The sequence below is a fragment of the Oryctolagus cuniculus genome, chromosome 9 (assembly GCF_051225735.1).
Source record: "Oryctolagus cuniculus isolate XC-2025 breed Fujian yellow rabbit chromosome 9, ASM5122573v1, whole genome shotgun sequence".
NCBI classification, from domain to species: domain Eukaryota; kingdom Metazoa; phylum Chordata; class Mammalia; order Lagomorpha; family Leporidae; genus Oryctolagus; species Oryctolagus cuniculus.
In genome coordinates, this window is record NC_142875.1 from 104529108 (window position 1) to 104543470 (window position 14363).

A 14363-nucleotide genomic window follows, 5' to 3' on the forward strand; every position below is an offset into this window, starting at 1 on the left:
CAAAGATTTCCTCGGGTGCAGCGCTGTGCAAGCTTCCTTGGCAATAAGTTCCTTCTTTTGTCTAACTGGCATCTCTTCGGTTATAATTTGATCTCACTTCCTTTGCTGTGACCCGAAGGGGAAAGAAGAACAGCTGGTCATCACCACCCACGCACTGGCCCTTCCGATAACGGCGCCGGTGCCAAAACTGGGAGCTCCAAAAGCCCGCACTTTCATCCTGTCGTAAAACTCGATCCAGCCGAGCTGGGAGCTCTGTGGTGTGGATGTCAGCGGAGTCGCCCTCCAGGGGTAGCAGGCAGTCTGTGGGCAGCGGGAGATATTTCCTATGCCATGGGAGTGGGCCTCCCGGTCTTACTGGGGCAGCAGGTGCAGCAGGGGCCACTTGTCATTCTTGGCGCCATCTGCCCCAGGTGTGAGTGATGGAGAGGGTTTGGATGGTCTGCTGGGTGGGCAGCAGGCAGGGGACGATGGGAAGGGAGATCTTCAATGCTTCCCTAGAACAATGTGTGGACCAAACCAGGAGATTTGAACAGTCCATAAACCTATGAAAAGCCAACAGGGGCACCAGGCATCAGACAATAGGGAGTAATGCCACACATGTCACTTTCTGCCTATTGGTGCATTGTGTGTATGTGTGTGTGTGTGTGTCTGACTTTTATGATGAGATCTAGCCCTTTGGAAAATATAGAGATTAACTGCTGTCGAACATAAGTGATGAAGTGTAACTGGATTCAGTTTTCTGGAGAGCCGTTATATCAGCCAAGGTCCTCAAAACACTCTGTGAAAGATCATTAGCCACGAAAATGTTGAGTAATATGTTTACAATTAGTTAAGCTGCACCACCTGCAGTGTTTTTGAATAGCTGTAAAGATAATCACAGCAAATTACATGTCCAAGGGTAAGGATTTAGTGAGATACATGAAAGATCATCGTGAGTGAGGAGATGTGTACCACCATTAAATAAAGAAGATAAAGACAGAAAAACGGTCAGACTATAGTAAGAGAGGAATGGGAGCTGGAGGGGCTGGCACTGTGGTGCCGTGGGTTAAGCTGCTCTCTGCATACTGGCATCCCATATGGGCGCTGGTTCAAGTCCTGGCTGCTGAATTTTTTTTTTTGAAAAGTAGAGTTACAGAGAGAGAGAGAGAGTGAGAGAGGTCTTCCCTCCATTAGTTCACTCCTAAGACGGCCACAATCGCCGGAGCTGAGCCGAACTGACAACCAGAACCCAGGAGCTTCCTCCAGGTCTCCCACATAGGTGCAAGGGGCCCAAGGACTTGGGTCATCTTCCACTGCTTTCCAGGCCATAGCAGAGAACTGGATGAGAAGTGGAGCAGCCAGGACTCGAATTGGAGCCCATATGGGGTACCAGCACTGCAGGCAGTGGATTTTACCTGCTGCACCACAGCACCGGCCCCTTTGCATTTTCAGTCCAGCTCCCTGCTAATGCACCTGGGAAAGCAGCAGAAGACGGCCAAGTACATGGGCCCCTGCCACCCTCATGGGAGCTCCAAATGGAGTTCCAGGTTCCTGGCTTTGTTCTGGCCCGGCTCCAGCCATTATGGCCATTTGGGGAGTGAACCAGAGATGGAAGATCTCTGTCTCCTTTCCTCTCTGCCTCCCTCCCTCCTCCATCTATCTCTCTTTCTGTCACTCTGCCTCTCAAGTAAATAAAAATCAATCTTCATGGTTGGCAGAAAGTGGCCGGTGGTGATGTGCGTGGCAACCCCCTGAAGATCTGCTTGCTGTCTGTAGGGGCTGCAGCACAGAGTCTAGAAACTCATGAGGTCTGAACTCCAGGCCTCATGCTGTCATCCCAGATCATTCTTTCTAGAGGGATTTATTGGACACCTCTGTCATGCTTCTTCCCTCCTTCCGTCTTCTCAGTGAGCTGAAGGTCCCTGCCTGGCACAGGCCACCTGGTAGGAAGTGGTTGGCAACATCAGAGTCTCTCCACTCTGCCTTCTTCTGGGAGTGTTCCAGGGCCATCTTTTTTGTACTGCTTTTCCACTCGCAGGGGGCCTCTTGGAACTGTGCAATGTGTGTGCAAAGCTGCAAAGTAGCTTATTCCCTCCAGCCCAGGAATAGACATTCACCACAATGATCTGTTTCTGACATTGCTTGCTGTGATGGTAATATTGCAACTAATATCGGTAATATTACAATATTGAAAACTCCTGACTTGAACAACACTGGGGCAATGGTTAATTCACCTACTCTAGACTCATGTGAGGACATATGATATGGCCATAACATTTCTGTCACAAATTTATCTTATTATAAAGGCAGGCATTTGACCTTGGTATAGTATCAAGCAATATGTGAAGGCTACAGTACATACATACATATAGTGTCCTCTCAACTGTAGGTTCTGTTCATGCTAATTATGTGGAGGGAGGACAGCAGCAAGAGATTTTAAGACAGTAAAGAAATTGGGGGATGGGCAGTGAGATGTTTAGGCAGCTGGTGAATTCCTGCATATACCTGGGCTTAGAGGTGGGAGACATACAGATGCAAAGCCCAACAATCTGTCTCAGGTTATTGGTCCTGTGGCACATGCTTTCACATATTCATGTTTTGTGGGATTCTCCAAATTTTTCACAGTGAATGAAAGGAGGTTATTTTTAATTGAAAAGATAAAACAGGGGCCTATTTATTAGCACCAAGAAGAACAGCAATTTCTAAAACACATACCTTCAGCTGTTAAGTATACAGGGACTGATGTTGCGACACAGTGGGTTGCAATACCAGCATCCATTTTGGAGCTCTGGTTCTAGTCCCGGCTGCTCCACTTCTAATCCAGCTGCCTGCTAATGCACCAGGGAAGACATTGGTTGTGGCCCAGCTGCTTGGACCCCTGCTACCCATGTGGAAAACCAGGACAGAGTTCCTGGCTCCTGATTTCAACCTGGCCCAGCCTTAGCCAAGGCAGGCATTTAGGAAGTGAACCAGAGGATGGAAAGTCTCTCTCTCTCTCAAATAATTAGTAAAATATTTAAAACAAAAAGAAACAAAATTGTTCTACAAATTACCCTGATAGATTGTCCCAAATCTGACTGGAACCAAGTGACCCTCAACCTCCAGTGGGGACAGTCCCGAGAGAGAGAAAGAGAGAGAGAGAGAGAGAGAGAGAGAGAGAGAGAGAACTTCTGAGATCTCTCTCTCACTTCTGAGACCCCAGCTCGGTCTGCAGAGGCTCAAGAGGGAGAGCTGAGAAGGTGATTTCAGTCCTAGAGGTCTTCTCAGAGGAGGAATTTTAGAAATGAATAGAAAGATAATAAAGCAGGGATGAAATGATCTAGATAAAGAGAGTAAGAAAACCATCACTAGAAGGAATAAGACCAGTTTCCCCTTAAAACCTCAGTATTTAAGATGCCACTTGGGAAACCTGCATCCAATAGCAGAGTGGTGGGTGCAAGGCAAGTCCCAGCTCCACTTATAATCCCACTCCCGGCTAATGCACCCTGGGAGGCAGCAAATACCAGGAGACCTGGATGGAGCTCTGGGCTCCTGGCTTTGGCCTAACCAAGGCTGGGTCTCATCTTCAGCCCAAGAACTTTTTTTGAAAGATCCATGTACAGCAGTCCCCAAGAAATGGATACGGTAAGCCTACTGTGTGTAACTGTTGGTAGATGGGATGTAGGGAAGGGGATCTTCACTGAATGTCCGGGGGTCTTCACACCCTACTTAGGGCAGTAAAGGGGAAAGTGAGGCACATGAAGGAGATGGAAAAGGGTCCCTCACCCCCTGCCATGGCATCACCCCTGGCCAGAGAGGTGGTGACTGGGAGACCCTGGAGACCTTGTGTTAACAGGGAGCTTGGGGAGCAAAAGCTTCATGAGTGTACCCTGCAACCCACAGAGAGCAGACCCAGGGTCGTTGGGATGGAAGAGAGGGTCTTTACTATGTGGTTGTCTGCTGTTTCTACAGAACCAAGCACAGAACCTGGCATGGAACAGATGCTCAGTAACCCCTGTGAATTCATGTAGACATGTAGGTGGGCTGAAGGAGGCAGGAGATCCTGCTCCATCTGGTTGGGGGAGCATTGATTTGAAGGCTCCTCTGAGATCTGACTTGACGAAGAAAGAGCCTGAGCACAGTGCACCAGCCTGGGGCTGCCCTGTGGACTCTGCCCTCGGACCATTGCCACCATCACAGCCAACAGCACATTCCAAGGCAAGAAAAGCCCAGGACTCTCATGGAGGTGAGGATGTCCCTGTCAGTACATCAAGCACAGCCCACATCAAGGTGTGCATCTAGGGAAAGCACACACACACATGTACTCAGTTGGCAGCCTGTTTGGTGATTCTTTTTAGCCATGGTTTCTTAGCCTTCAATTCCCAGGGTTCTTTTTTCACCCTGCAACTGGCTGAGTGGCAGAGGCGAGAAACAAGTTGAGCTTTTGAAACACTACATGCTTTAAAAATTCTATATTTTATTGCTATAATACAAAAGTAGCATGATAATCATAGAAAAAGCAAATAATGCATAAGAAAAAGTGTCTTACTGCTTTTCCAGAACGTTTACCATTGTTCAGAGCAGTGGATGGGATCTCTCTCTCTCTCTCTCCCTCTCTCTCTCTCCCTATCTCTCAAATAAGCCAACAAGTAAAAAACAAAACAAACAAATAAATGCAACTGCTGTCTTCACATTTTTAAGCCACTTCCTTAAAAAATGAGATTATGGGGGACAGCGCTGTGGCATAGCGGGTAAAGCCGCTGCCTGCAGTGCCAGGTCGAGTCCCAGCTGCTCCACTTCTGATCCAGTTTGCTGCTACGGCCTGGGATAGCAGTAGAAGATGGCCCAAGTCCTTGGGTCCATGCACCCATGTGGGAGACCCAGAAGAAGCTCCTGACCACACCCTCACACCACGCCCCCGTGTGATGTCATGCTCCTACCTGACCCCACCTGTATGCTCACCTGCCAATCAGACTATGTAACCACTCCCCTTTGGGAGTGAATAAAAGGCCTAGAGCACCCCCCCACCCCACCCCACCCCCCGTTGCCTAGTGCCTTCAGGGCAGGAGGTCTTATGGCCTCTGCCCTGCCTCTGCTTTCCTGCCAGCAGGCTTGCTCCACATAGCTCCTGGCCTGCTCTCTGCCTGCTATGGACCCCACTTAGTTTCGAGAATTCTTTCTCCCCTAATTAAAGCCCTCACTTTCCTGTGCATGTCTCTCACTGAATAAAACACTTAAAAACTTACCACATTGTCTGGTCTATTTGAGCCAGAATTCAGAATTCTTTGAATAGATGGCAAAAACCACTAAGATTATTAATAATAAAAATTTTAATAAGCTGAATGATCTCAAAACCCTTATCTCCCATATTAATGCAAAGAAAATAGGTCTTGGAGTGACAGGCCTCAATAGACAGTGCTATGCAGACAATATCCATTTAAACAAGTTTTCCATTAGCTACACTTGCCTTTTGGTCTCCAATGTCTAAGGCAAGCCATGCTGTTTTTCCATTGGCAGTAGTGGCATAGTTTCCTTTAAAAAAAAATGACTACATTAAAGTTCAAGAAAGGGTCTGGCTAAAGAAAAAGTTTTAAGTCACAGCACAGGTGTTTGTAGATATGCCAAAAATATTGAGATTTGTGTGCTCCCACACCCTTCTACTATGGCCTGTCAAAGGTTGGGAGCCCCTGGGATTGTGAGCAGAATTGTTAGAAGGGCTCTCTTCCTACCCTGGTGCAAGCCCTCTCCAGGGTATGGGTGGGGGCAACCCCTTTCCCTCCCCCATGTGTGTGTAGGTAGACTAAAGTTGAGAGAGAGAGAGAGAAATAGATCTTTCATCTTCTGATTCACTCCCCCAAATGGCCACAACTGGTGTGGGCCAGGCCAAAGCCAGGAGCCAAGAACTACATCTGGTCTCCCAGGTGGATGGCAGGAGCCCAAGCACTTGGGCTAGCTTCTGCTACCCTCACAGGTGCATTAGCAGGGAGCTGAGTTAGAAGTGGAGCAGCTGGGACTTGAACCAGCACTCAGACATGACAATGTCACAAGTGGTAGCTCAACCCGCTGCATTACAATGCCAGCTCCTGGAATATAGGTTTTTAAAGTCTATCCCAGTTTTGAAATTCTAAGATGCTTGCTTGCTTGCTTGCTTTGTCTTGTTGTCTTGTGGGAAGAAGAAGAAAGCTGGGAAAAAATACAGAGCAGTTAAAAGAGGTGGAATTGTTCTGCTCGTCACTTTGAAGGGAGCAAAGCGGAGCTTCCTCTTGGATTTCACCATGGCTGAGAGCTAAACACGAAGCTGATCTGTTAGCAACTCCATCTGCAGTCCTCTCTTGCCCAGCCCTGGCCCTCGGGGACAGAGTGAGCAGCAGCTACTTAGTTCTGCAGAGATGCAGTCGGCAAAGGGCTGCACCGGGTCTGAGTGTCCCTCGCTAATCTCCCATCCTGAAACCTGAAGCCCTGGGAATGGCCTGTGTGTGAATGGCTTGAGCCAGGCCTGATAGCAGGGGAGCTCCTTGGGGGATCCCTATCAGCCACTGCCTGTCTCCCCATTGTTACAGATGAGACTGGGGGCTTGGGCAGGGGGCAGTCCCCTTTCCAGAGGCCCCCATGGAGCAAGGAGTGGGTCAGGGAGGCAGGGGCCAGCCCCCATTCCAGACCCAGGGAAAGGAGATGCGTGCCTTTGTTCCCCTCAAAGCCCCTAGAGGCTGCTGTCAAAAGGGACAGAAGAGATTTGATCTTGGATGAATTTTCTTATAGCCCATGAAACGGATTCTGCAAAACGGCTGAATCTGAGCAGCTCAGAGGCAGGGAAGGCGCTCATCTGGCTCCAGGCAAGTCAGGGAAGTGGAGAGGAGGCAGGTGCTTTCAAAGGAACAAAGAGCAGGCGCCAGAGAGGAGGCCAGGCAGCACACTCCACCTGCACAATCCCAATGCTGTGGCTCAGCACCTGGACACAACCAATCCCGTGGGTCTGTGTATGACGCATTCTGGAGACGGCAGTGCTGAAATAAAGAAGCCGAATGTCTTAGCTCAAAAGGACTCTCCTAGCACAACTCCGCCAAGGGGACTCTGGCCAGTGCTCTTCTCTGCCTCCCGTCCACGATGCCCGTTCATGACACAGGTGCAGCTGCAGACTCTAAATTCAACTTTGTAATCGTTTCTACCCACCCTACGTGGCCCAGGTAGCAAACGGAAATGTTCGCAGAAGACCAAGATGGCAGCCAACCCAGGCAGGGAGACAAGCTCAGAGGCCCCCATCCCTCGGGCAAGTTCGTGGGGTCCAGGAATTCCAGACTTTGATATGAAAATTCCTGAATTAAAATTATGTAGGAGGATATTTCCATAAGTTCATGGAAAAATTGAATGAAAAGATGCATTTTTTCTAGTGTAAGAAATGTTGAAATCCATACATAGACTTTTTTCATAATATGTTTTCCATGAGCTTTTTGACAATCCCATGCATGTGTGTGTGTGTGTGTTGTGCCATTCTCTGAATCCCTCCCATCACCCCAAACTTTACCCCAAAACTTGGTACCTGCTTAAGCTGAAGAGAAAAGCAAGCCATAGAAGGGTGTCTAGCATTCTCAGAGCAAAATCCTATTGCTTTCTGCACATCTTAAGAGCTCAATTAGTGTGTTCAGTGAACAATCTTGCAAAGAATGCTCCTTGAGACCCTAAAGTCATGAGTAGGGCCATCAGGTATATCAAGTGTGTGCTCATAACAGAAAGAAAAATGGATCTGGGATTGGGTCAGGCAAAGAGAGGGGAATTCAAAGCCATTCAGGTTATAAGAAACAAATGTCTGGGCTGTGACTGTGCTGGAGAATGATGAATGGCCCCATTTATCTAGAGAGCAAAGTGCCTGCGTGTGGGGGAGTCGTCGATGATAGAGTGGACAGGGGCTGGGGCTGGGGAGTGATGAGCCTCAACAACCAACTCTAGACCTGCGCGAACTTTCACCCCCCACACAGCAAAGCTGAAGGCCGTGTTTGCATCATTCTTGGGCGCCAAGGCATTCAATTTCACTGGAGCTTCCTATTTGATCCTTAGAACATATGATAATCTTGTATGCAAATCCATATATTTGTAGGTCTTTTTTAATCTCTATAAAGGGAATAAATTTCAGATACATAGTTTTAAGAACATAATGATACATCCCACCCTATCCTCCCTCCCTTGTTCCCACCTTCCTTCCACTTTCCTTTCTTATTTTTATCTTAATTTTTGCAAAGACATATCTTCAATTTACTTTATAGTCATTAAGTTTAACTCTCCACCAAGTAAAGAATTCAGTAAGAAATCTATTGTTATTCAGAAATATATACAAGGGCTATAAACAATGATCAAATGGCCGGTGCTGCGGCTCAATAGGCTAATCCTCCTCTGCTTGCGGCGCCGGCACACCGGGTTCTAGTCCCGGTTGGGGCACCGGATTCTGTCCCGGTTGCCCCTCTTCCAGGCCAGCTCTCTGCTGTGGCCAGGGAGTGCAGTGGAGGATGGCCCAGGTCTTTGGGCCCTGCACCCGCATGGGAGACCAGGAGGAAGCACCTGGCTCCTGGCTTTGGATCAGCGTAGCGCGCCGGCCGCAAAGCGGCAGCCGTAGTGGCCACTTTGCAGGGAGAACCAACGGAAAAAGGAAGACCTTTCTCTCTGTCTCTCTCTCTCTCTCTCTCACTGTCTAACTCTGCCTGTCAAAAAATAAAAAATAAAATAAATTAAAAAATTAAAAAATAAAAAAACAATGATCAAATCTCAAAATGTCAAGGGGCTGGAATTGTAGTGCAAAGGGTTAATTTGCTGCTTGTGACCCCAGCATCCCATATCCAAGCACAGGTTCCAGTCTCAGCTGCTCCACTCAGCATCCAGCTCCCTGCTAATGCACCTAGGAAAGCAGGGGAAGGTGGCCCAAGTACTTTGGCCCCTGTCACCCACCTGAGAGACTTTGGTGAAATTCTTGGCTTTTGGTTTCTGGCTAGCCCAGCCTTGGCCATAGTGGCCATTTGGGGCATGAACCAGTAGATGGAAGATCTCTTTCTCTCTCTGACTCTCCTTTTCTCTCAGTCCCTTTGCCTTTCAAACAAATAAAATTTAAATCTTTTTTAAAAATAGCATTTTCCTTTTTTTTTAAGATGTATTTATTTATTTGAAAGTCAGAGATATACAGAGAAAGAGAGGCAGAGAGAGAGATCTTCCATCCCCTGGTTCATTCCCCAGTCGGCCACAACGGTGGAGCTGCACCGATCTGAAGCCAGGAGACAGGAGCTTCTTCCAGGTTTCCTACACAGATGCAGGGGCCCAAGGACCTGGGCCATCTTCTACGGCTTTCCCAGACCATAGAAGAGAGCTGGATTGGAAGAGAAGCAGCTGGGACTAGAACCGGTGCCCATATGGGACGCCGGTACTGCAGGTGGTGGCTTTACCTGCTATGCCACAGCATCGGCCCCTTGATTTTTGAGTAGTCTTGATGCTTTTGATTTTCTTGTGACTTTGCTAATTCCTGGAATTCCACCACACACCTCTCAAGCCTGCATGCAGCCATGTTGGAGAAGCACACCCAGGCTGTGGGTGGGAGAGTGAGGTGGTCACAGCAAACATGTAGGGAGCTCGCTAAACCACATGAAAATTTGCACTCCTGTATTTCAGGCAGCCACTGAATGAGACAGCTGAGAAATGACACTCTTTGGGGCTAGGGTAGAAGCAGCCAAGACAAAGAACCAACTCTAGGCCTGCGCCGGTTCTAGTCCCAACTGCTCCTCTTCCCATCCAGCTCTCTGCTATGGCCTGGGATAGCAGTAGAGGATGGCCCAATTCCTTGGGCCTCTGAACACACGTGGGATAATTGGAAGAAGCTCCTGGATCCTGGCTTCGGAATGATGCAGCTCCAGCCATTGAGGCCATCTGGGGAGTGAATCAGCGGATGGAAGATCTCTCTCTGTCTCTACCTCTCTTTGTAACTCTGTCTTCCAAATAAATAAAATAAATCTTAAAAAAAGAGAAAGAACCAACTCTAGGTGATATTGCCAGGTAGAACTTACAGATTCACCAACCAGCCTAGCAGACTAGACCAGCACCATGGCCTTGACAATAACCTGGAGATTACTTTTCACCAACTAGGAACGTGCACGAGTCGACTGGACTCCGGAGTGAAGCCATCCAACAAACAAATGACAAATGCAGCTTCTTGAGCCTGCTTTGGCTTAGGGATGACTCGGGACTTGCAAGCTCTCAGTTCAACCAAGAGGGAAGAAACTGCACAGTTACGACAGAAGGCTTCAGCCAGGCTTATGCTATCAGCTCATAAAAGACTCCCTGGACCACGAGTGACTTTGACTAAACAATCGCTTGGTGAGTTAAATGCAAATGAATCAGAACCATGTGCAACTCGACTCTGCATGTGGAGCATGCCAGGGGCAGGGTAGGGAGATGGGGTTGTGGGGGGATGGAGAAGTTGCTCTGCAGAGGCTTTGAGAACATGATTAAAAGCCGAGTTGTGGGAAAAAGCAGAGGTGACTGCTCCAAGCCTGCTTTCTCCAGTCTTGAAAATGTCCTAGAATTTCCTTGGGCCTAACTGGATGGATGTAGCAGAGAGAGACGATCCAGGTGCTCTGTTGGGCAGCTCTGAAGTCAATGCAAGCCAGGATGATCAACACTTAACCAAATCTAACTTGTTGCCCCTCTGTATCTGTTTCTTTGGGGACACAGAACAAGGTTTTGGGGACTCTGGGTGAACCGAGGCAAAGAGGCACTTTAATTGTGTAGCCCAGGGGATCCATACTTGGGAAAAACAAGGAAAAATGATTCCAAAAAAAGATGCCCTCCCCAAAGATGAGACCCTGTGTACTCACAGGAATGGGTTTGCAATCTGGATGTTTCTGGGCCTGGGTGAGTGGTGTGGAGGGGTGTGTTTGGAGAGTGGAGAAGGAGGCAGGGAAGAATTTGCCCTGTAGGTGCTGGCATTTAGCACAGAAGGTTAAGCCACTGCTTGCAATGTGGCAATCCCATTCGGGGGCACTGGCTCAAGTTCAGCTCCTCTGCTTCTGCAGCTCCCTGCTACTGCATGTGGGATGGCAACGGATGACGGCCCAAGTGCTTGGGCCCCTCTTGATCATGTGGGAGACTACTGATGAAGTGCTTGGCTTCTGACTTTGGCCTGGGCCAGCCCTGGCTGTTTTGGCCATTTGGAGAATGAACCAGCAGATGGACGATCGCTTACTCTCTGTCACTCTGCCTTTCAAAAAAGAATTTACAGTGTCACTTGTCCTTTTGAATTTCAAGAGGAGGAGGAGAAGCTGAAGAATTGAATAGAAATGTGGGAAGAGGCCTGGACAGGCCACTCCTTAAGAAGAAGGATTGCACGTTAATAATTAAAGGATCCACTTGAAAATGGCATCTGAGCAATTCCAGAGCCTCCTTTTGTTGGAAAGTGCCTTCTGGGTCTCTTGTGTCACAGCCTACAATCATCTCAGCTTTTCAGCAAAGCGCTTAGAAGAGAGCCCAGATAGAGTAAGTGCTGCATCCATGTTTGCTATCATTATTAGTGGCCTATTGTTTAGACTCTCCACATGCCTGTATTAGGAACCTGCTTTGTGCCACCCATTAGGAAAGACGCAGAGCTGCAGAGAGAATTGCTGTAGTCTGGGTGCTGAAGGAGTTGACTTTTCTAGGCCTCGATGGTTTACCTTCCTCTCTATGAGTTGTGGTTCTGCTGTCTCTGTTCCAGCCCTCGTCCCAGATGTCCTCACCTGCACATGTAAAGGCTCAGGAAATCTCCAAGGTAAACATGTGCAAGTGGATGGAGTCAAGTGGGGAAACGAGACAGAATTCCCCATGGCCGGGCTTGTCAGATAAAATCCAGCTCAGCCTGCTAACTCAGAATTTCAGATGCATCTAACCGAGCATCCTCCTGTGCTTGTACCTGTTTGTGTTATCAGTTCTGGTGGGCTATCACACCAGGGCAGCCATCTGTCTGCCAGCCCCATCTCCTTTTGCTGTGAGCTTTCTCCATCCATCAGGCTCTCACTGCTGTTGCTGTACCCCGACACTAGGCTTTAGAAAACATCTAGAGCTTACCCTTAAGGTAAACTTAACTCTCCCAGAGATACTTTCATTACAAGCCTCAGTTTCAATTATGGAGTAAAGCCCAGGTCCCACTTTAAAGGAATGTTAGGTTCTAGTTGGGGGGAGGGGGTGGGCTGGGAGGTAAGATTTCTTCCTCACACCCTTGACATCACACCACTTGGCTACAGACGGCAGAGTGCACAGGGAAGGCCAGTCTGTTCACACCTGCTCCAGCCTCCCTTGTGGCCTCCCAGAAGCACTTGCTTCCCTTCTGAATCTGGGAATTCCCGCACCAGGGCACTTAGCTGCCACACCCTCCATGCCCCATGCTTTGGCTACCTCTCCCAGGTTTCATCGAAATTTCCAGGTGGTCATATTCGCAGAAGTGCAGTGCCATCTCCTAACTCCTTGGCACCCCCACCCAAAGTCTGATCTGGAGGCGTTTCTGCTGGTCTGGAGAAGCGCCCACACAGCCTTCCCCTCTCCACAGCTCAGGATCAGAGAGAGGCTGCCTTCTTTGCTCTCTCATCTCCCTCTTGCGATGCCTGTCGGCTGGGCGATCACGTTTCAAGAGCTGCCCCATTGGCAGACACCTTGTCTCTCTGCCTGTGTGGAGTTCTTCTTAATGGTGTGCGCAGAGCCTCCATTCATCAGGGGAGACAGAACACCTCTCCTCGTTCACCTCCCACCTCTGGGACGTGTCTGCACTCCGCCCGCCTCTGTGACCCCTCACAGGAGGAAAAGTAAAACCAACTGAACTTTTGGTTGGCCCCTTTTATCCTTGAGGGTCAAATTCACTTCTACTCGCTGCCTCCTGCACAGACACCTTCCCAGTCTAAAGGTAAGACAATTCTTCATCCATTTACTCCCCTTTCTGTCTCTGTTCTTTTCTTCTAAATGTTCACTGACCCGGGGTGACCCTTCGAGGGCTTGGCCTCTGCTTTCCGGCATCTGGTCCTGTCTGGATGCTTTATCCCTTCTCAGGGCTTGTCTTTGTTAACCAAACCCTGATATTTTTTAATTGTGCCTGATTTGACTCAGAACGTGCCTGATTTAATTCAAAAATTGTCTCCAGTTCATTTCAAGTGATGACAATGGTCTTATCTCAGGGAAATAGCAGCCCTGGGATCTGAAACCTAGATGATATAGATCTTTAGATAGAATCTTTAAGTAATTTCAGGTTTTGAAAGTGCAGAATTTATTGCATGCGTAGCCCCTTGATAATAGAGACGGTGTCTTATCCACGTCTTGGTCCCCATAGCTAAGTTCATGGTAGCCAGGAGGTGCTCCAAAGTGATTGATGAATGAATGAGTGATGCTCCAACACTAGGCTCTGTGCTCCGAACTGAGGCTATGAGACATTAATGTGGTCTCCAGGAATCAACAGCACAAAGGGCTACCGAAGTCTTAGAACTTTGTGGAATATCTAAAATAGACATTACTAAGAGCTGGTTAGATATCCTAGCATAAGGTTGTATCCTGATTATGAGTCTTATGTTGGCATTACTGGAGCTTTAAGAATGAAATTAAGGTTATCAAAAACAATGTCAATTATTAGTAAGCCATAGAAACCCAAGGATAATCCAGAAACCTATAGAATAGATATGTGGGGACACTCAAGCCTTTCAGAATGATTTAGGTCAATCACAGGAAGGCAGCCTGGAAGGTCATTGCAGCTAGAAATATGGCATGAGGCTGGCGCCATGGCTCAATAGGCTAATCCTCCACCTGTGGTGCTGGCACACAAGGTTCTAGTCCCGGTCGGGGCACCGGATTCTGTCCCGGTTGCCCCTCTTCCAGGCCAGCTCTCTGCTGTGGCCCGGGAGTGCAGTGGAGGATGGCCCAAGTGGTTGGGTCCTGCACCCACATGGGAAACCAGGAGAGGCACCTGGCTCCTGGCTTCAGATCAGCGTGGTGCGCCGGCTGCAGCAGCCCCTGGGGGATGAACCAATGGAAAAGGAAGAGCTTTCTCTTTGCCTCTCTCTCTCACTGTCCACTCCACTCTGTCCAAAAAATAAAAAAAATAAATATGGCATGAGCCTGAGAAGACAGTGCAGACGGAAGGTGGCATTCAGGTGTTCAGAGAGAAGAAAATTTTAAAACTGGTTATTCAGTGCTAACCAAGAGAAAGACTGGTGAGAAAAGATTCCAGAGTGTTCCCATGCCTGGTGAATATTCCCTCTGTTACATCAGTCGGCTGTGTTGCCTGCTTATGCATCTACAGGGAATTTCATATTCATACTATGCGGAGAACCCAATCTATGTGAAGTCATGGGGAGGGTTTTTCTTACACTACCTGATTTCAGTCTTTTTATAAGGTTGCAATACCGAAAAGTCTGCAGCAA